The sequence below is a fragment of the Heterodontus francisci genome, chromosome 5 (assembly GCF_036365525.1).
Source record: "Heterodontus francisci isolate sHetFra1 chromosome 5, sHetFra1.hap1, whole genome shotgun sequence".
Classification (NCBI taxonomy): Eukaryota; Metazoa; Chordata; class Chondrichthyes; order Heterodontiformes; family Heterodontidae; genus Heterodontus; species Heterodontus francisci.
In genome coordinates, this window is record NC_090375.1 from 21,712,583 (window position 1) to 21,734,194 (window position 21,612).

A 21,612-nucleotide genomic window follows, 5' to 3' on the forward strand; every position below is an offset into this window, starting at 1 on the left:
ACTGACTCTGGTGGAATATGAACCTGCTGGAAAGAGATGGGGGGCCTCATCGCTAAATGCAAATCAGGCCCCACTCTATCTCTGTAACCTGCTCCAGGCCTTCAACCCTCTGAGATCTCTGTACTCCTCCCACTCTGCCCTCTGGCACATCCCCAATTTTCCACACCTCATAATAGAAGCTGTGCCTGCAGCTGCCGAGGCCCTAAGCTCTGGAATCCCCACAACAACAACTTGCATTTATATAGCCCCCTCTTAACGTGGTAACACGTCCCAAGGTGCTTCACAGGAGCATTATCAAACGCTAAGTCATATGAGGAGATAATAGGACAGGGGACCAATTTTCCAACTGAAAGTGGGCAGGTTGCCCATTAGCTCAGCAAAGCGCCTGTGACTCACATCAGTCAAATTAACCCTATGGGTTAAAATAACCCTGGTCTCACACATTCAGCAGTGGAGTTTATCAGTGCAGGGGAGGTGGGGGGGGGGGGGGGGGGGGGTGGTGGGTGATGGAGGCGGGAAACGGGGTCAGATTAGTTTCATGGGTGTAGGGGATGGTGGGAAGGGTTGTAGTTGAAAGTTTGCAATCACGGGGAGTTGGGGCGGGGGGGGTGGGTTTGGTGGGGGTAGGTCAGATGGTAAAGGTAAGTGTTTTGATGGGGAAGAGGGAAAATTATTGATGTAATTGTTATTGGGGGTGGGGGGGGGGTAGGAGAGGGGCAAAAAGGATGTATTTATTTGTTTTAATTCCAGTTCCCTTTAAATATTTAACTTTTCTGGTGGGGCTGACAGCCCTTTAAAAATGGCATCAGCACCTGTGCACAGGCAGATGACGCCATTGCTGGGGTGGGATAGCCCGCCCCCTCCACAGATTCTGGCAGTGGGCTTATAAAATTCAGCCCTATGAGAAGAGACTAGAAGCAAACATAAAAGGGAATCTAGAAGTCTTCTATAGACATATAAATAGTAGAATTCTGGTGAAAGGAGGAGCGGGGCTGATTAGGGACCATAAAGGGGATTTACACATGGAGGCAGAGAGCATGGCTGAGGTACTGAATGAGTATTTTGCATCTGTCTTTACCAAGGAAGAAACTTCTGCCAAAGTCACAGTGAAAGAAGAGATAGCTGAGACATTGAATGGGCTAAAAATTGATACAGAGGGGTTATTAGAAAGTTTGGCTGTACCTAAGGTTGATAAGTCACCAGGATCAGATGGAATGCACCTCAGGATGCTGAGGGAGGTACTGGCCAAAATCTTCCAATCCTCCTTAGATACAGGGGTGGTGCCAGGAGAATCGCAAATGTTACACCCTTGTTCAAAAATGATGTAAGGATAAGCCCAGCAACTGCAAGCCAGTCAGTTTAACCTCAGTGGTGGGTAAGCTTTTAGAAACAATAGTCCAGGACACTTGGACAAATGCAGATTAATTAAGGAAAGCCTTAAATTTGTTACGGGCAAATAGTGTTTAACTAACCTGCTTGAGTTTTTTGATGAGGTAACAGAGAGGATTGGTGAGGGTAATATGGTTGATGAGGTGTGCATGGACTTCCAAAAGGCATTTGATCAAGTGGCACATAACAGGCTTGTCAGCAAAGTTGAAGCGCATAGACTAAAAGGGACAGAGCAGCATAGACAGGAAGGTGGCTAAGCGACAGGAAAGAGAGTAGTTATGAGTGGTTGTTTATCGGACTGGAGAAAGGTATATAGTGGGGTTCCCCAGGGGTCGGTATTAGGACCACTACTTTCGATATATATTAATGACCTAAACTTGACTGTGCAGGGCACAATTTCAAAATTTGCAGATGGCACAAAACTTGGAAGTATTGTGAACTGTGAGAAGGGTAGTGATAAACTTCAAGAGGACATTGACAAGCTGGTGGAATGGGTGGACATGTGGCAAATGAAATTTAATGCAGGAAGTGTGAAGTGATCCCTTTTGGAAGGAAGTACAAGGAGAGGCAATATAAGATAAAAGTTACAATTCTAAAGGGGGTGCAGGAGTAGAGGAACCTGGGGGTATATGTGCACAAACCATTGAAGGTGGCAGGGCAGGTTGAGAAAGCAGTTGATAAGGCATACAGGATGCTGCGATTTATAAATAGAAGTATAGAGTACAAAAGCAAATAAGTTATGGTGGACTTTTATAAATAACTGGCTTGACCTCAACTGGATTATTGTGTCCAATTCCAGGCACTGCACTTTAGGAAGGACATGAAGACATTGGAGAGGGCACAGAAAAGATTGATGAGAATGGTTCCAGGGATGAGAGACATCAGTTATGAGGATAGATTAGAGAAGCTCGGGCTGTTCTTTCCTTAGAGAAAGGAAGGTTGAGAGGAGATTTGATAGAGGTGTTCAAAATCATGAGGGGTCTGGACAGAGTAGGTAGGGAGAAACTGTTCCCATTGGCACAAGGGTCGAGAACCACCAGACATCAATTTAAGGTGATTGGCAAAACTGCTAGATGCAACATGACAGAAAACCTTTTTACATAGTTAGGATCTGGAAAGCACTGCCTGAGAGTGTGGTGGAGGCAGATTCAATCGTAGCTTTCAAAGGGAAATTGGATAATTATCTGATGAAAAGATTTGCAAGGCTACAGGGCAAAGGCGGGGGAGTGGGAGGAGTGTTGAACACCACTTGGAGGAAGCACTGAGGGTGGCAAGGGCACAAAATATACTCTGGGTGGGGGACTTCAATGTCCATCACCAAGAGTGGCTCGGTAGCACCACTACTGACCGAGCTGGCTGAGTCCTAAAGGACATAGCTGCTAGACTGGGGCTGCAGCAGGTGGTGGGGGAACCACCATGAGGGAAAAACATACTTGACCTCGTCCTCACCAATCTGCCTGCCGCAGATGCTTCTGTCCATGACAGTATTGGTAGGAGTGACCACCGCACAGTCCTTGTGGAGACGAAGTCCCGCCTTCACATTGAGGATACCGTCCATCGTGTAGTGTGGCACTATCACCGTGCTAAATGGGATAGATTTCAAACAGATCTAGCAATGCAAAACTGGGCATCCATGAGGCGCTGTGGGCCATCAGCAGAAGCAGAATTGTACTCAGCCACAATCTGTAACCTCATGGCCTGGCATATCCCCCACTCTACCATTGCCATCAAGCCAGGAGACCAACCTTGGTTCAATGAAGAGTGCAGGAGAGCATGCCAGGAGTAGCACCAGGCATACATCAAAATGAGGTGTTAACCTGGTGAAGCTACAACACAGGACTATCTGCGTGCCAAACTGCGTAAGCAGCATGTGATAGACAGAACTAAGCGATCCCATAACCAACGGATCAGATCTAAGCTCTGCAGTCCTGTCACATCCAGCTGTGAATGGTGGTGGACAATTAAACAACTAACTGGAGGAGATGGCTCCACAAATATCCCCATCCTCAATGATGGGGGAGTCCAGCACATCAGTGCGAAAGATAAGGCTGAAGCATTTGTAACAATCTTCAGCCAGCAGTGCCGAGTTGATGATCCATCTCGACCCCCTCCTGAAGTCCCCAGCATCACAGATGCCAGACTTCAGCCAATTCGATTCACTCCGCGTGATATCAAAAAATGACTGAAGGCACTGGATACTGCAAAGGCTATAGGCCCTGACAATATTCTGGCAATAGTACTGAAGACCTGTGCTCCAGAACTTACCGCACCCCGAGACAAGTTGTTCCAGTACAGCTACAACACAGGCATCTACACTGCAAAGTGGAAAATTGCCCAGGTATGTCCTGTACACAAAAAGCAGGACATGTCCAACCCGGCCAATTACCGCCCCATCTGCCTACTTTCAATCATCAGTAAAGTGATGGAAGGCATCATCAACAATGCCATCAAGCGGCACTTGCTTAGCAATAACCTGCTCAATGACGCTCAGTTTGGGTTCCGCCAGGGCCACTCAGCTCATTGTAGCCTTGGTTCAAACATGGACAAAAGAGCTGAACTCAAGAGGTGAGGTGAGAGTGACTGCCCTTGACATCAAGGCAGCATTTGACCGAGTATGGCATCAAGGAGCCCTAACAAAACTAAGGTCAATAGGAATCAGGGGGAAAGCCCTCCACTGGCTGGAGTCATACCTAGTGCAAAGGAAAATGGTTGTGGTTGTCGGAGGTCAATCATCTGAGCTCAAGTACATCACTGCAGGAGTTCCTCAGGGTAGTGTACAAGGCCCAACCATCTTCAGCTGCTTCATCAATGACCTTCCTTCAATCATAAGGTCAGAAGTGGGGATGTTCACTGATGATTGCACAATGTTCAGCACCATTCGTGACTCCTCAGGTACTGAAGCAGTCTGTGTAGAAATGCAACAACACTTGGACAATATCCAGGCTTGGGTTGAGAAGTGGCAAGTAACATTTGTGCCACACAAGTGCCAGGCAATGACCATTTCCAACAAAAGAGAATCTAACCATCTCCCCTTGACATTCAACGGCATTACCATCGCTGAAAACCCACTATCAACATCCTAGGGGCTACCATTGACCAGAAACTGAACTGGAGTAGCCATAGAAATACCATGGCTACAAAAGCAGGTCAGAGGCTAGGAATCCTGCAGCGAGTAACTCACCTCCTGACTGCCCAATGCCTGTCCACCATCTACAAGGCACAAGTCAGGAGTGTGATGGAATACTCTCCACTTGCCTGGATGGGTGCAGTTCCAACAACACTCAAGAAGCTCGACACCATCCAGGACAAAGCAGCCCGCTTGATTGGCACCCCATCCACAAACATTCACTCCCTCCACCACCGACGCACATTGACAGCAGTGTGTACCATCTACGAGATGCACTGCAGCAATGCACCAAGGCGCCTTCGACAGCACCTTCCAAACCCGCGACGTCTACCAATAAGAAGGACAAGGGCAGCAAATACATGGGAACACCACCACCTGCAAGATCCCCTCCAAGTCACACACCATCCTGATTTGCAGCTATATCCCCGTTCCCTCACTGTCGCTGGGTCAAAATCCTGGAACTCCCTTCCTAACAGCACTGTGGGTATACCTAGCCCAAATGGACTGCAGCGATTCAAGAAGGCAGCTCACCACCACCTTCTCAAGGGCAATTAGGGATGGGCAATAAATGCTGGCCTGGCCAGTGACGCCCACATCCTATGAATGAATAAAAAAAAAACTGAGTTACTCTCACGGTGAGTCAGGACAGAGATGATGGGCTAAATGGCCTCCTTCTGTGATGCAACCATTCTCTGATTCTATGAATCTATGATTGTATAATCTGACAGTGGATTTAAAGACCTGCTTGAACAATGGGACCCAGCTTTAAATAGAGCCAACAAAAAGCAGATCGAATCATTCACTGCGATATACTATAAGTACTATTGGTCTGGCTCAGTAACCATAGATCTGGTTTTAACTTGTAAACAGACAATTCATAGTTAAGAATAAATAATATCATTAACAATAGGCCACAGTGATAAAACTTCGAAATGGTTGTATGCTGGCCTGCCTGATTGAAACATTCTCATTTTGACCTCATGAATTCTACGGGCTGGAATTACAGAGAATTAAAAGGAAGTGACAACAGAGCAACAGGCAGTCCTGCTTAATGAGTCCAGGGTGTTTATTCTTCCCCTCAGCCAAAGTCCATAAGACTTCAACAGGGAAGATATTTGTGATCGGGTCTCCTAGTGGCTGGCCAAACCGCCAACAGCAAAATGGTGTCTGCTCCACCTGTAGGGCATGAGAATTCCTTGCAGAAGCTATCTTCAGAAGATCGAGTGATGCAATAGGCACTGAAGCAGTGGGTGAATACAGCAGGTGAGCAAAGCGGGTGAACACAGCCAATAAGCACAGTGAGGGGCTGGTGGAACAAAGAACAAAGAACAGTACAGGACAGAAACAGGCCATTCGGCCCTCCAAGCCTGCGCCAATCTTCATGCCTGTCTAAACTAAAACCGTCTGCACTTCCGGGGACCATATGTCTCCATTCCCATCCTATTCGTGTATTTGTCATCTTGTACATGCCTCTTAAATGTCGCTATTGTGCCTGCTTCCACCACCTCCCCTGGCAGCAAGTTCCAGGCACTCACCACCCTCTGTGTAAAGAACTTGCCTCGCACATCCCCTCTAAACTTTGCCCCTCGTACCTTAAACCTATGTCCACTAGTAACTGACTCTTCCACCCTGGGAAAAAGCTTCTGACTATCCACTCTGTCCATGCCACTCATAACTTTGTAAACCTCTATCATGTCGCACCTTCACCTCCGTTGTTCCAGTGAAAACAATCCGAGTTTATCCAACCTCTCCTCATAGCTAATGCCCTCCAGACCAGGCAACATCCTGGTAAACCTCCTCTGTACCCTCTCCAAAACCTCCACGTCCATCTGGTAGTGTGGCGACCAGAATTTCACGCAATATTCTAAGTGTGGCCTAACTAAAGTTCTGTACAGCTGCAACATGACTTGCCAATTTTTATACTCTATGCCCCGACCGATGAGGGCAAGCATGCCGTATGCCTTCTTGACTACCTTATCCACCTGCGTTGCCACTTTCAGTGACCTGTGGACCTGTACGCCCAGATCTCTCTGCCTGTCAATACTCCTAAGGGTTCTGCCATTTACTGTATACTTCCCACCTGTATTAGACCTTCCAAAATGCATTACCTCACATTTGTCCGGATTAAACTCTATCTGCCATTTCTCCGCCCAAGTCTCCAACCGATCTATATCCTGCTGTATCCTCTGACAATCCTCATCACTATCCGCAACTCCACCAACCTTTGTGTCATCCGCAAACTTACTAATCAGACCAGCTACATTTTCCTCCAAATCATTTATATATACTACAAACAGCAAAGGTCCCAGCACTGATCCCTGTGGAACACCACTAGTCACATCCCTCCATTTAGAAAAGCACCCTTCCACTGCTACCCTCTTGTCTTTTACGACAGAGCCAGTTCTGTATCCATCTTGCCAGCTCATCTCTGATCCCGTGTGACTTCACCTTTGTATCAGTCGGCCATGAGGGACCTTGTCAAAGGCTTTACTGAAGTCCATATAGACAACATCCACTGCCCTTCCTTCATCAATCATCTTCGTCACTTCCTCAAAAAACTCAATCAAGTTAGTGAGACACGACCTCCCCTTCACAAAACCATGCTGCCTCTCGCTAATAAGTTCATTTGTTTCCAAATGGGAGTAAATCCTGTCCCGAAGAATCCTCTCTAATAATTTCCCTACCACTGACGTAAGGCTCACCGGCCTATAATTTCCTGGATTATCCTTGCTACCCTTCTTTAACAAAGGAACAACATTGGCTATTCTCCAGTCCTCTGGGACCTCACCTGTAGCCAATGAGTATACAAAGATTTCTGTCAAGGCCCCAGCAATTTCTTCCCTTGTCTCCCTCAGTATTCTGGGGTAGATCCCATCAAGCCCTGGGGACGCCCAACACCTCCTCCTTTTTGATAACGACATGACCCAGACTATCTACACTCCCTTCCCTAGGCTCATCATCCACCAAGTCCTTCTCTTTGGTGAATACTGATGCAAAGTACTCATTTAGTACCTCGTCCATTTCTTTTTGGCTCCACACATAGATTCCCTCCTCTGTCCTTGAGTGGGCCAACCCTTTCCCTGGTTACTCTTTTGCTCTTTATATATGTATAAAAAGCCTTAGGATTCTCCTTAATCCTGTTTGCCAATGATGTTTCATGACCCCTTTTAGCCCTCCTGACTCCTTGCTTAAGTTCCTTCCTACTGTCTTTATATTCCTCAAGGACTTTGTCTTTTCCCAGCCTTCTAGCCCTTCCGAATGCTTCCTTTTTCTTTTTGACTAGGCTCAGAATATCCCTCGTTATCCAAGGTTCCTGAAACTTGCCAAACTTATCCTTCTTCCTCACAGGAACATGCCGGTCCTGGATTCTAATCAATTGACCTTTGAAAGACTCCCACATGTCAGATGTTGATTTACCCTCAAACAGCAGCCCCCAATCTAAATTCTTCAATTCCTGCCTAATATTGTTATAATTAGCCTTCCCCCAATTTAGCACCTTCACCCGAGGACTACTCTTATCCTTATCCATTAGTACCTTAAAACTTATGGAATTATGGTCACTGTTCCCGAAATGCTCCCCTCCTGAGACTTCGACCACCTGGCCGGGCTCATTCCCCAATACCAGGTCCAGAATGGCCCCATCCCTAGTTGGACAATCTACATATTGTTTCAAGAAGCTCTCCTGGATGCTCCTTACAAATTCTGCCCCATCCAAGCCCCTAGCACTAAGTGAGTCCCAATCAATATAGGGGAAGTTAAAATCACCCACCACAACAACCCTGTTACCTTTACATCTTTCCAAAATCTGTCTACATATCTGCTCCTCTACCTCCCGTTGGCTGTTGGGAGGCCTGTAGTAAACTCCCAACATTGTGACAGCACCCTTCCTATTCCTGAGCTCCACCCATATTGCCTCGCTGCATGACCCCTCTGAGGTATCCTCCCGCAGTACAGCTGTGATATTCTCCTTTACCAGTAATGCAACTCCCCCACCCCTTTTACATCCCCCTCTATCCCGCCTGAAGCTTCTAAATCCTGGAACATTTAGCTGCCAATCCTGTCCTTCCCTCAACCAAGTTTCTGTAATAGCAACAACATCATCGTTCCAAGTACTAATCCAAGCTCTCAGTTCATCTGCCTTACCTGTTATACTTCTCGCATTGAAACAAATGTACTTCAGACCACCAGTCCTGCTGTGCTCAGCAGCATCACCCTGCCTATTCTTCCTCCCAGTCTTACTGGCCTTATTTACTAGTTCCCCCTCATTTATTTCACTTGCTGTCCTACTGCTCTGGTTCCCACCCCCCTGCCACACTAGTTTAAACCCTCCCGAGTGACGCTAGCAAACCTCGCAACCAGGATATTTGTGCCTCTCCAGTTTAGATGCAACCCGTCCTTCTTGTATATGTCCCACCTGTCCCGGAAGAGATCCCAATGATCCAGAGATCTGAAACCCTCCCTCCTACACAAGCTGTTCAGCCACGTGTTTAGCAGCACTTTCTTCCTACTTCTAGCCTCACTGGCACGTGGCACAGGGAGTAATCCCGAGATTACAACCCTAGAGGTCCTGTCTTTTAACTTTCTACCTAACTCCCTAAACTCCACCTGCAGGACCTCATCACTCTTCCTGCCTATGTCATTGGTACCGATGTGTACCACAACCTCTGGCTGTTCACCCTCCCCCTTCAGAATGCCCCCTGTCCGTTCAGAGACATCCTTGACCCTGGCACCAGGGAGGCAACCCTGGAGTCTCTTTCACGTCCACAGAAGCACCTATCTGTGCCCCTGACTATAGAGTCCCCTATAACTATTGCTCTTCTGCGCTTTGTCCCTCCCTGCTGAACAACAGTGCCAGCCGTGGTGCCACTGCTCTGGCTGCTGCTGTTGTTTTCCCCTGATAGGCCATCCCCCCCCAACAGTATCCAAAACGGTATACTTGTTAGAGAGGGGAATAGCCACAGGAGATTCCTGCACTGACTGCCTGCCCCTTCTAGCGGTCACCCATCTATCTGCCTGCACCTTGGGTGTAACCACTTCTCTAAAACTCCTGTCTATGAGGCTTTCTGCCACCTGCATGCTCCTAAGTGCGTCCAGTTGCCGCTCCAACCGATCCATGCGGTGTGTGAGGAGCTGCAACTGGGTACACTTCCTGCAGATGTAGTTGTCCGGAACGCTGGAAGCGTCACAGACCTCCCACATCTCACAGGTGATGCACTGTGAGGTAATGTCACTGAACAAATAATCCAGAGGCCTGGGATAATGCTCTGGGGACAGGGATTAAAATCCCACTACAGGAGTTTGGTGGAATTTAAATTGAATTAATTAATGAAAATCTGGAATTGAAAGCTGGTCTCAGTAATGGTGCCATGAACCTGCCATTAATTGTCACAAAAATCCATCTGGTTCACTAATGCATTTTAGGTAAGGAAATCTGCCATCCTTACCTGGTCTGGCCTACATTTGACTCCAGACCCACAGCAGTGTGGTTGATTCTTAACTATTCTCTGAAATGGCCTCGCAAGCCACTCAATTGTCAAGGGCAATTAGGGATGGGCATCAAATGCTGGCCTTGCCAGTGAAGCCCACATCACATGAAAGAATTAAGAGTGTTTGCATTGGATGAACATGGTAGTTTCAACTTTCATGAGAATCACTGCAAGATTCAAACCCCAATTTTACCTTTCCTCCACCCTAGCTCTCCCCAGCCCTGCTGGCCTTCCCCACAACCTGGTGGGAGGTGGAGAGGGGAAAATTAATATAGAACTGAAACTACCTGATGTGATTCCACTGCCTTTCTGCCATGTCCCAACATTAAGCTATTCTTTGAGCAGGCAAGCAGGACATCTGCAGGAAGTCAGAGGATTCCTTCTTTAAATAGACTGATCAGGACCCAACTCCAAGTGTAGTCAGAGGCTGAGCGAGGGGTCCCTATGTCAGGTCAAACCTGCCGTGAGGTGGATTGTGACCAGTCGAGGCTCGGCACTTCTTTTTAAAGTATGCCTGTGCTGCATCTGGTATACATTGCTTGCTTACCCTGCATTAATCCAGGGTTGGTCCCATAGCTTGATAGTCACCGAGTACGGGATGTGCTGGACCATCCGGTTATTAAATGTGGTGGTATATAAAGCTATTGTTGCTGACAGCTTATATATATAGCACCCCATGCATACCCAGTTTGTTGGAAGCTAGATCTGTGCTTAGTCTGTCCTCTGTGGAACAGCAGTAATCTTCCACTACTCGCAATTGCTCTTTGTTTTCTATTTTAAAGCATTTCATCGCTGGTTCACCTTGCATTTTTGTGGCTTTTAGTTTCCACATCTTTTGTATGGAACATTGTAAAAAAAAAACTTAGCGGAGAAGCTAAAATGATCCATGACAATGGAAGCTCCCATGTCTAAGTTATCTGTATATCAAGCAAAATCTTCTCTTTCAAAATCCATGCTGAGTGTTTCCTATGAAGTTATTGTTGTTGAAGTGTTCCTCTAGCCTGGCTCTCAGAAACCTGTTAGTTTACCTGTTGTTGATGCTATTGATGTGGTTGCCAAGGTGAGCTTTTTCACCCTTTTAAAATATCCATATTACATTTATCTGCTTCCAGACCTACTAACCCATATAAGTGCGGACTAATCCTTCCTTAACAACAGCCAGTGAACAATGCATTTCCTCCCTGGTGTCCTGCAGCTCTATTATATTTAAAATTACAAACCCTCCAGGCCGAATTATAAGTCCCCCGTGATATTAATATCCCTATTGTGCTGTCTTCAAAATCCTCTAGGATAATATTCTCCACTGAAGAAAGCAAGGTAGCATCATCATCGAATTATACTGTAAAGAAGGAGGCCATTCGACCCATCGTCCCTATGCCAGCTCTTTGAAAGAGCTATTCAATTAGTTACACTTTCCCAGCTCTATTTATTTTAAGGTAGTGCTCAATCTTATGTAGCTGTTCACCACATGCCCCTCGAGGTGTACCTACACCCCAAGGACAGTAGCAGTTCAAGAAGGAAGCTCACTATCACCTTCTCAAGGGCAATTAGGGATGGGAAATAAATGCTGGCCTAGCCAGTGACGCCGCATCCCAGGAATGAATATTAAAAAAATTCATATCCATTTCTTTGCTTTACCCTTGCATTTTTAAGGCTTTTAGCTTCCGCGGCATTTGAGTGGAAGATTGTAAAAAGCCTCACTGAGCAGGGAGAGTGCAACTAATTGGATAGCTCTTTGAAAGAGCTGGCATAGGGACGATGGGTTGAATGGCCTCCTTCTGTACTGTATGATTCTATGGTGATGTTACCTCGCTGAAAAACTGAAATATGTCAATTGAATTGCCCTGCAAAGTTTTCCTTTTTAAGTATTTATCTGATTCCCTTTTGAAAGTAATTATTGAATCTTCTTCTACCACCTTTTCAGGCAGTGTCATAGAGTCATAGAGTCGGACAGCATAGAAACAGGCCCTTCGGCCCACCGCGTCCATGCCAACCATAATGCCTATCTATACTAATCCCACCTGCTGCATTAATTCCATATCCCTCTATGCCTTGCTCATTCAAGTACCTGTCCAGATGCCTCTTAAATGTCGCCACTGTTCCTGCCTCCACCACCTCCTCAGGCAGCTCATTCCAGATACCCACTATTCTATGTGTGAAAAATTTACCCCCTTGATCCCCTTTAAACTTCCTCCCTCTCACCTTAAATCTATGCCCTCTAGTTTTACTCACTCCTACCATGGGAAACAGACTCTGGCTATCTACCCTAATTATGCCTCTCATAATTTTATATACCTCTATTATGTCCCCTCTCAGCCTCCTTCGCTCCAGGGAAAACAGACCCAGCCTATCCAATCTCTCTTCATAACTCAAGCCCTCCAAACCAGGCAACATCCTTGTGAATCTCTTCTGCACCCTCTCTAACTTAATCACATCTTTCCTGTAGTGCGGCGACCAGAACTGCAGACAGTACTCCAAGTGCGGCCTAACCAACATAAGGTACAACTATAACATGACATCCTAACTCTTGTACTCAATGCCTCGGCCGATGAAGGCAAGCATACCATATGCCTTCTTCACCATTCTGTCTACCTGTGTTGCCACTTTCAGGGAACTATGTACTTCCACCCCAAGGTCTCTCTGCTCAACAACACTCCCCAGGGCCCTGCCATTCCCTGTATGTGTCCTGCCCTGGTTTAACTTCCCAAAATGCATCACTTCACACTTGTCTGCGTTAAATTCCATTTGCCACTCCCTTGCCCACTTTCTCAGTTGATCTATATCCTGTTGTAACCTTAGACAACCTTCTTCACTGTCCACTATACCAATTTTGGTGTCATCTGCAAACTTACTAATCATGCCCCTACATTCACATCCAAGTCATTAATATATATGACAAACAAAAGGGGGCCCAGCACCGATCCCTGCGGCACACCACTGGTCACCGACCTCCAATCTGAAAAACAACCTTCCACTACCACCCTCTGCCTCCTATCACCAAGCCAGTTTAGTATCCAATTTGTTAGCTCACCCTAGATCCCATGTGTTTGAACCTTCTGGAGCAGCCTACCATGCGGGACCTTGTCAAAGGCCTTGCTAAAGTCCATGTAGACAACGTCCATCGCCCTGCCCTCATTAATCCTCTTGGTCACCTCCTCGAAAAACTCAAACAAATTCATGAGACATGATTTCCCACGCACAAAGCCATGCTGACTATCTCTAATCAGACCATGCCTTTCCAGATGCATATAAATCCTGTCTCTCAGAATCCCTTCCAATAACTTAAAAGCAAAATACTGCGGATGCTGGAAATCTGAAATAAAAACAAGAAATGCTGGAACCACTCAGCAGGTCTGGCAGCATCTGTGGAAAGAGAAGCAGAGTTCCGAAGAAGGGTCACTGACCCGAAACGTTAACTCTGCTTCTCTTTCCACAGATGCTGCCAGACCTGCTGAGTGGTTCCAGCATTTCTTGTTTTTATTTCCTTCCAATAACCTTCCCACCATTGATGGAAGGCTCACCGGCCTGTAGTTCTCTGGCTTATCCCTGCTGCCCTTCTTAAATAAAGGTACAACATAAGCTATCCTCCAGTCTTCCGGTACCTCACCCGTGGCGAACAATGATACAAAAATCTCTGCCAGGGCCCCAGCAATCTCCTCCCCTTGCTTCTCATAGCATCCTAGGATATACCAGGTCAAGCCCTGGGGATTTATCCACCTTAATGCTCTTCAAGGCCTCCAACACCTCCTCCTTTGTAATACTGATATGCTCCAGGATATTGGTGTTCCCTCCCTTGAACTCACTAGCTTCCATGACCTTCTCCACGGTAAATACGAATGAGAAATATTCATTTCAGACCTCGCCCAGTTCCTGTGGCTCCACACATAGATTGCCACACTGATCCTTAAGGGGACCTACTCTCTCCCTAGCTACCCTTTTACTCTTAATATACTTATAGAATCTTTTAGGATTCTCCTTTGTCTTATCTGCCAGGGAAATCTCATGGCCCCTTTCGCCCTCCCAATTTCCTTCTTAAGTGTAGTCCTACATCCCTACTTGGGGCGGCACAGTGGCGCAGTGGTTAGCACCGCAGCCTCACAGCTCCAGAGACCCAGGTTCAATTCTGGGTACTGCCTGTGCGGAGTTTGCAAGTTCTCCCTATGTCTGCGTGGGTTTTCGTCGGGTTCTCCGGTTTCCTCCCACCGCCAAAGACTTGCAGGTGATAGGTAAATTGGTCATTATAAATTGCCCCTCGTGTAGGTCGGTGGTAGGGGATATGGGATTACTGTAGAGTTAGTATAAATGGGTGGTTCTTGGTCAGCACAGACTCAGTGGGCCGAAGGACCTGTTTCAATGCTGTATCTCTGAATAAATAAATAAAATAAATAAATCCCCTATACTCCTCAAGGGACTCATTTGATCCCAGCTGCCTATACCTGACATATGCCTCTTTCTTTGTCCTGACCAGAGCCTCAATATCCCTCATCAACCAAGGTTCCCTGAACTTGCCAGCCTTGCCCTTCCATTTAACAGGAACATGCCGGCCCTGAACTCTTCCTATCTCACTTTTAAAAGCCTCCCACTTGCCAGACCACCCTTTACTGTAAACGGACTCTCCCATTCAACTTTTGAGAGTTCCTGTTTGATGCCATCGAAATTAGCCTTCCCCCAATTTAGGACTTCAACCTGAGGACCAGTCCTATCCTTTTCCATAACTATCTTGAAGCTAATAGAGTTATGGTCACTGGTCCTAAAGTGCTCCCCCACTGACACATCAACCACCTGCCCATCCTCATTTCCTAAGAGGAGGTCGAGTGTAGCCCTTTCTCTAGTAGGGTCAGCCACATACTGCTTCAGAAAACTATCCTGGACACACTTAACAAATTCTTCCCCATCTGATCCCTTAGCACTAAGGCAGTCCCAGTCAATATTAGGGAAGTTAAAATCACCTACTATTACAACCCTATAATTCCTACACCTATCTGTGATTTCCCTTCATATTTGCTCCTCCACTTCCCTCTGACAATTGTGGGGGCCCTAGAGTTTAATCCCATCAAAGTGATCACCCCTTTCTTATTTCTACGTTCTACCCATACAGCCTCGCTGGACATTCCCCCCGGGATATCCTCTCTAAGTACTGCTGGGATGTCCTCCCTAATCAATAGTGCAACTCCCCCTCCTCTCTTACCTCCACCTCTGTCACGCTGGAAGGATCGGTACCCCGGAACATTGAGCTGCCAGTCCTGCCCATCCCTCAACCACGTTTCCATAATAGCTATAACAATCCCATGTATCGATCCATGCTCTGAGTTCATCTGCCTTACCTGTAAGGCTTCTTGCACTAAACTAAATGCAGTTTGGCCTTCCACGCAGGCCATCCTGCCCCTTCCCGGCCTGCCTACTGGACTTGCTTGCTTTAACCTCTTCATTTGTCTCAACTATCTCATCTGAGAGACTACTACTTTGGGTCCCACCCCCCTGCAAGACTAGTTTAAACCCTCCCGAGTAGTACTAGCAAACCTCCCCGCAAGGATATTGGTCCCCCTCCAGTTTAGATGCAACCCATCCTTCTTGTACAGGTCACCTCTGTACCAGAAGAGATCCCAAAGATCCAAGTTGCTGAAGCCCTCCCGCTTACACCAGCTCTTCAGCCACGCATTCATTTGCCTAATTCTCCTATTCCTACCCTCACTAGCACGTGGCAGAGGGAGCAATCCTGAGATTACAACCCTAGAGGTCCTGCTTTTTAACCTTCTGCCTAACTCCCTATACTCACTCTGCAGGACCTCATCTCTTTTCCTGCCTATGTCGTTAGTACCAATATGGACCACGACCTCTGGTTGCTCACCCTCCCCTTTCAGAATGTCCTGCAGCCGCTCCGAGACATCCTTGACCCTAGCACCAGGGAGGCAACATACCATCCTGGAGTCTCATTTATGGCCACAGAAATGCCTATCTGCACCCCTTACGATAGAATACCCTATCACTATAGCTCTTCCAATCCTTTTCCTCCCTTGCTGTGCAGCAGAGCCCTCCGTGGTGCCACGAACTCGGCTGTTGCTGCTTTCCCCTGGGCATCCAGAACATATCAACTCACTGTGTCAAAAAAAAATTTATTTTCATCTCCTCTCTGATTCTGATGTTTCTGCCCATGACCTTAAGTCTGTGTCCTCTGGTTACCAACTCTACTTATAGTGGTTTACTCTATCCGAACCCTTCATAATTTTTTACAAGTCTTTTCAATCTCCCCTTCACCATTTCTGTTCTAAGGAGAGCTTCTTCAATCTCTCCATCATCCTGGTAAACCTCCTCTGTATCCTCTCCAAGGCCTTGACATCCTGCCTAATGTGTGGTGCCCATAATTGGTCACAATACTCTAAACATTTATAAATGTTTAGAATATTTTCCTTGCTTTAAAGAATTCTTGTATAAAAAAAAATTTCAACTCTTTTCTTCATTTTGTTGTTACTTTTATCATTCAGAGTTCAAACCATCTTTTGGGGCTCTTTTATTTCAATTTTGCTTAACATCTTCAGCTTTACTCATCTCTTGGGCCCTCTTTTCACTTCCAAAAGATACAAGAAATTCAAAGGAATGCTTCCAGAACTGAAAGGTGATACTTATGAGGAAAGATTAAACAGACTGGGGTGGGAACTTTGCGTTGGGTGGGAGGCCCCGCCCACTTGCCGAAAATTCAGGGACTGGGGTCTGAGGGCAGGATTTTTCGCTCCCCAGGCCCTTAATTGGTCTTGGACAAGACTTTCACCTCCTTGAGGTAGGAAATCCCACTGAATGGAGGTGCTGGCCAATCAGGGAGCCAGCAGCTCTTAGTCCCAGCAGCGCTACTGGGAGAGGTGGCCACTGCTGGGACTACACCCAGCCAGCAGAGGCAAGAGGAAGGAAGGCCCCAGAACGCAGCTAAATTTTGAGGGCCTCGCCAGGGCCCCAGCAAGCCAACAGAGGTTGGTTGGAGTGGGGCGGGGGAGTGTTGTGCATTAGGGATGGTTGCAGCTACGGAGGCAGCCCTCCGTGGTGCCCCTCCTGCCCACAAGAAAGCCGCCTGGTTTTACCATCCGACCGCCGATGGTAAAATACCGCGGCGGCGGGTTGAGGCCCTTAAGTGGCAGTTAATTAGACACTTGAGGGTTATGAATAGCCTGGGGCGGGTGGGACATTTATTGCCACCGCTGCCCCGCATGAAATTGTAGCAGGGGTGGGAGGGGGTCGGGAACAGTCCTATCCGCCTCCTGCTCAACCTTAAATATATTCAAGAAGGAGATAGATATATTTCTGAATGCCAAAAGGATCAAGGGATATGGGGAGAACGCAGGAACAGCATACTGAATTAGACAATGGTGTTGAGCTTCTTGAATGTTGTTGGAGCTGCACCCATCCGGGCAAATGGAGAGCATTCAAAGAACAAAGAACAAAGAACAGTACAGCACAGGAACAGGCCATCCAAGCCTGCGCCGATCTTGATGCCTGCCCAAACTAAAACCTTCTGCACTTCTGGGGACCGTATCCCTCTATTCACATCCTATTCATGTATTTGTCAAGGTGCCTCTTAAACGTCATTATCGTACCTGTTTCCACCACCTCCCCCGGCAGCAAGTTCCAGGCACTCACCACCCTCTGTGTAAAAGACTTGCCTCGCACATCCCCTCTAAACTTTGCCCCTCTCACCTTAAACCTATGTTCCCTAGTAACTGACTCTTTCACCCTGGGAAAAAGCTTCTGACTATCCACTCTGTCCATGCCGCTCATAACTCTGTAAACCTCTATCATGTCGCCCCTCCACCTCCGTCGTTCCAGTGAAAACAATCCGAGTTTATCCAACCTCTCCCCATAGCTAATGCCCTCCAGACCAGGCAACATCCTGGTAAACCTCTTCTGTACCCTCTCCAAAGCCTCCACGTCCTTCTGGTAGTGTGGCGACCAGAATTGCACGCAATATTCTAAGTGTGGCCTAACTAAAGTTCTGTACAGCTGCAGCATGACTTGCCAATTTTTATACTCTATGCCCCGACCGATGAAGGCAAGCATGCCGTATGCCTTTTTGACTACCTTATCCACCTGCGTTGTCACTTTCAGTGACCTGTGAACCTGTACGCCCAGATCTCTCTGCCTGTCAATACTCCTAAGGGTTCTGCCATTTACTGTATACCTCCCACCTGCATTAGATCTTCCAAAATGCATTACCTCACATTTGTCCGGATTAAACTCCATCTGCCATTTCTCTGCCCAAGTCTCCAACCGATCTATATCCTGCTGTATCCTCTGACAATCCTCATCACTATCCGCAACTCCACCAACCTTTGTGTCATCCGCAAACTTACTAATCAGACCAGCTACATTTTCCTCCAAATCATTTATATATACTACAAACAGCAAAGGTCCCAGCACTGATCCCTGCGGAACACCACTAGTCACATCCCTCCATTCAGAAAAGCACCCTTTCACTGCAATTCTCTGTCTTCTATGACAGAGCCAGTTCTGTATCCATCTTGCCAGCTCACCTCTGATCACGTGTGACTTCACCTTTTGTATCAGTCTGCCATGAGAGACCTTGTCAAAGGTTTTACTGAAGTCCATATAGATAACATCCACTGCCCTTCCTTCATCAATCATCTTTGTCACTTCCTCAAAAAACTCAATCAAATTAGTGAGACCCGACCTCCCCTTCACAAAACTATGCTGCCTCTCACTAATAAGTTTGTTTGTTTCCAAATGGGAGTAAATCCTGTCCCGAAGAATCCTCTCTAATAATTTCCCTACCACTGATGGAAGGCTCACCGGCCTATAATTTCCTGGATTATCCTTGCTACCCTTCTTAAACAAAGGAACAACATTGGCTATTCTCCAGTCCTCTGGGACCTCACCTGTAGCCAATGAGTATACAAAGATTTCTGTCAAGGCCCCAGCAATTTCTTCCCTTGTCTCCCTCAGTATTCTGGGGTAGATCCCATCAGGCCCTGGGGACTTATCTACCTTAATGCTTTGCAAGACACCCAACACCTCCTCCTTTTTGACAATGAGATGACTGAGACTATCTGCACTCCCTTCCCTAGGCTCATCATCCACCAAGTCCTTCTCTTTGGTGAATACTGATGCAAAGTACTCATTTAGTACCTTGTCCATTTCCTCTGGCTCCACACATAGATTCCCTTCTCTGTCCTTGACAGATTCCATCACTCCTGACTTGTGTCTTGTAGATGGTGGACGGGATTTGGGGAGTCAGGAGGTGAGCTACTCGCTGCAGGATTCCTAGCCTCTAACCTGCTCTTGTAGCCACAGTATTTATGTGGCTGGTCCAATTTAGTTTCTGAACTATGGTACTCCTCTTGGATGTTGATAGTGGGGGATTCAGTGATGGTAATGCCATTGAATGTCAAGAGGAGAAGATGAGATTCTCTCTTGTTTGAGATGGTCATAGCCTGGCACTTGTATGGCGCGAATGTTGCTTGCCACTTATCAGCCAAAACCTGAATATTGTTCAGTTCTTGCTGCATCTGGACATTGGTTACTTCAGTATCTGAGGTGTTGTGAATGGTGCTGAACATTGTGCAATCATTAATGAACATCCCCACTTCTATCCTTATGATTGAAGGAAGTTCATTGATGAAGCAGCTGAAAATGGTTGGGCCTGGGACACTACCCTGAGGAACACCTGCAGTGATGTCCTGGGAGTGAGATAATTGACCTCCAACAGCCACATCTTCCTTTGCGCTAGGTATAACTCCAACCAGTGGAGAATTTTCCCCTTGATTCCCATTGACTTCAGTTTTGCTCGGGCTCCTTGATGTCACACTCGGTCAAATGCTGCCTTGATGTTAAGGCCAGTCACTCTCACCTCGCCTCTGGAGTTCAGCTCTTTTGTCCATGTTTGGACCAAGACTGTAATGAGGTCAAGAACTGAGTGGCCCTGGCAGAACCCAAACTGAGCATCACTGAGCAGGTTATTGCTGAGCAAGTGCTGCTTGATAGCTCCTTCCATCACTTTGCTGATAGGGTGTTAATTGGCTGGGTTGGATTTGTCCTGATTTTTGTAGACAAGACATACCTGTGCAATTTTCCACATTGCCGGGAGATGCTAGTGTTGTCGCCAATAGAGGTCTTTAAAATTCTGAAGGTGTTCACTAGAACACAAGAACACACAACAAGTAGGAGCAGAAGTAGACCATATGGCCCATCGAGCCTGCTCCGCCATTCATTACGATCAGGACTGATCTTGGGCTTCAATTCCACTTTCCTGCCCGCTCCCCATATCCCTTGATTCCCTGTAAGACCAAAAATCTATCTGTCACAGCCTTAAATGTATTTAATGATGGAGCATCCACAACCCTCTGGGGTAGAGAATTCCAAAGATTCACAATCCTTTGAGTGAAGTAATTTCTCCTCATCTCAGTCCTGAATGATTGACCCCTTTTCCTGAGACTGTGTCCTCACATTCTAGATTCCCCAACCAGCGGAGACAATCTCTCAGCTTCTACCGTATCAATCCCTGTCAGAATCTTGTATGTCTCAATTAGGTCGCCTCTCATTCTTCTAAACTCAGAGAATATTGGCCCAATTTATTCAGCCTCTCATCATAGGACAACCCCCTGATCCCAGGGGCCAATTTAATAAATCTTCACTAGACTGCCTCCAGTGCAAGTATATACTTTCTTAAATGTAGAAACCAAAACTGCACACAGTGTTCCAGGTGCGGTCTCACCAAAGCCCTGTCCAATTTTAGTAAGACTTCGTTATTCTTCTACTTCAATTCCCTTGCAATAAAGGCCAACATGCCAAATGCCTTCCTAATAGTCTGCTACACCTGCATGTTAACTCTATGCATTCCTTGTACCAGTAACCCCAAGTCTCTCTGAACATCAACACTTACCAGTTTCAACCTTTAGAAAAATATTCTGCTTTTCTATTTTTACGACCAAAGTGAACAACTTCACACTTCCCTACATTATACTCCATTTGCCATCTTGTTGCCCACTCACTTAACCTGTCTATATCTCTTTGCAGTCTGTCTATGTTTTCCCTGCAGTTTCCTTTTCCACCGAGCTTTGTATCATCAGCAAACATTACTCTCTGTGTCTTCATCCAAGTCATTAATATAGAGTGTAAATAGCCGAGGCCCCAGCACTGATCCTTGCGGCACCCCACTATTCACTGCTTGCCAACTTGAAAATGCCCCGTTTATGCCCACTCTCTGTTTCCTGTCTGTTAACTAATCCTCTATCCACGCTAATATATTACCCTCAATACCTTATCCAATGCCTTTTGGAAATCCAACTATACTACATCTACTGGTTCCCCTCTATCTACCCTACCAGTTACACCCTCAAAAAACTAATAAATTTGTCAAACAGGATTTCCCTTTAGTAAAACCATGCTGACTTGTTCTAATCATACAATGCTATTCTACGTGCAATGTTAAGACTTCTTTAATAATAGTTTCCAACATCTTCTCAATAACTGATGTTAGGTTAACTGGCCTGTTCCCTGTTTTCGCTCTACCTCCTTTCTTGAAAAGCGATGTAACATTTGCCAACTTCCAATCTGACAGGACCATTCCTGAATCTAAGGAATTCTGGAAAATCATAGCCAGCGCATCCA

The 21,612-nt window shown here is 46.5% G+C and overlaps 1 protein-coding gene across 2 annotated transcripts in view; it reads right to left on the reverse strand.

The window, feature by feature from the left end:
• Nucleotides 1-21,612, reverse strand: part of LOC137369515 (cadherin-7-like) — a 151,310-nt gene that overhangs the window by 47,253 nt on the left and 82,445 nt on the right. The window lies entirely within an intron of this gene.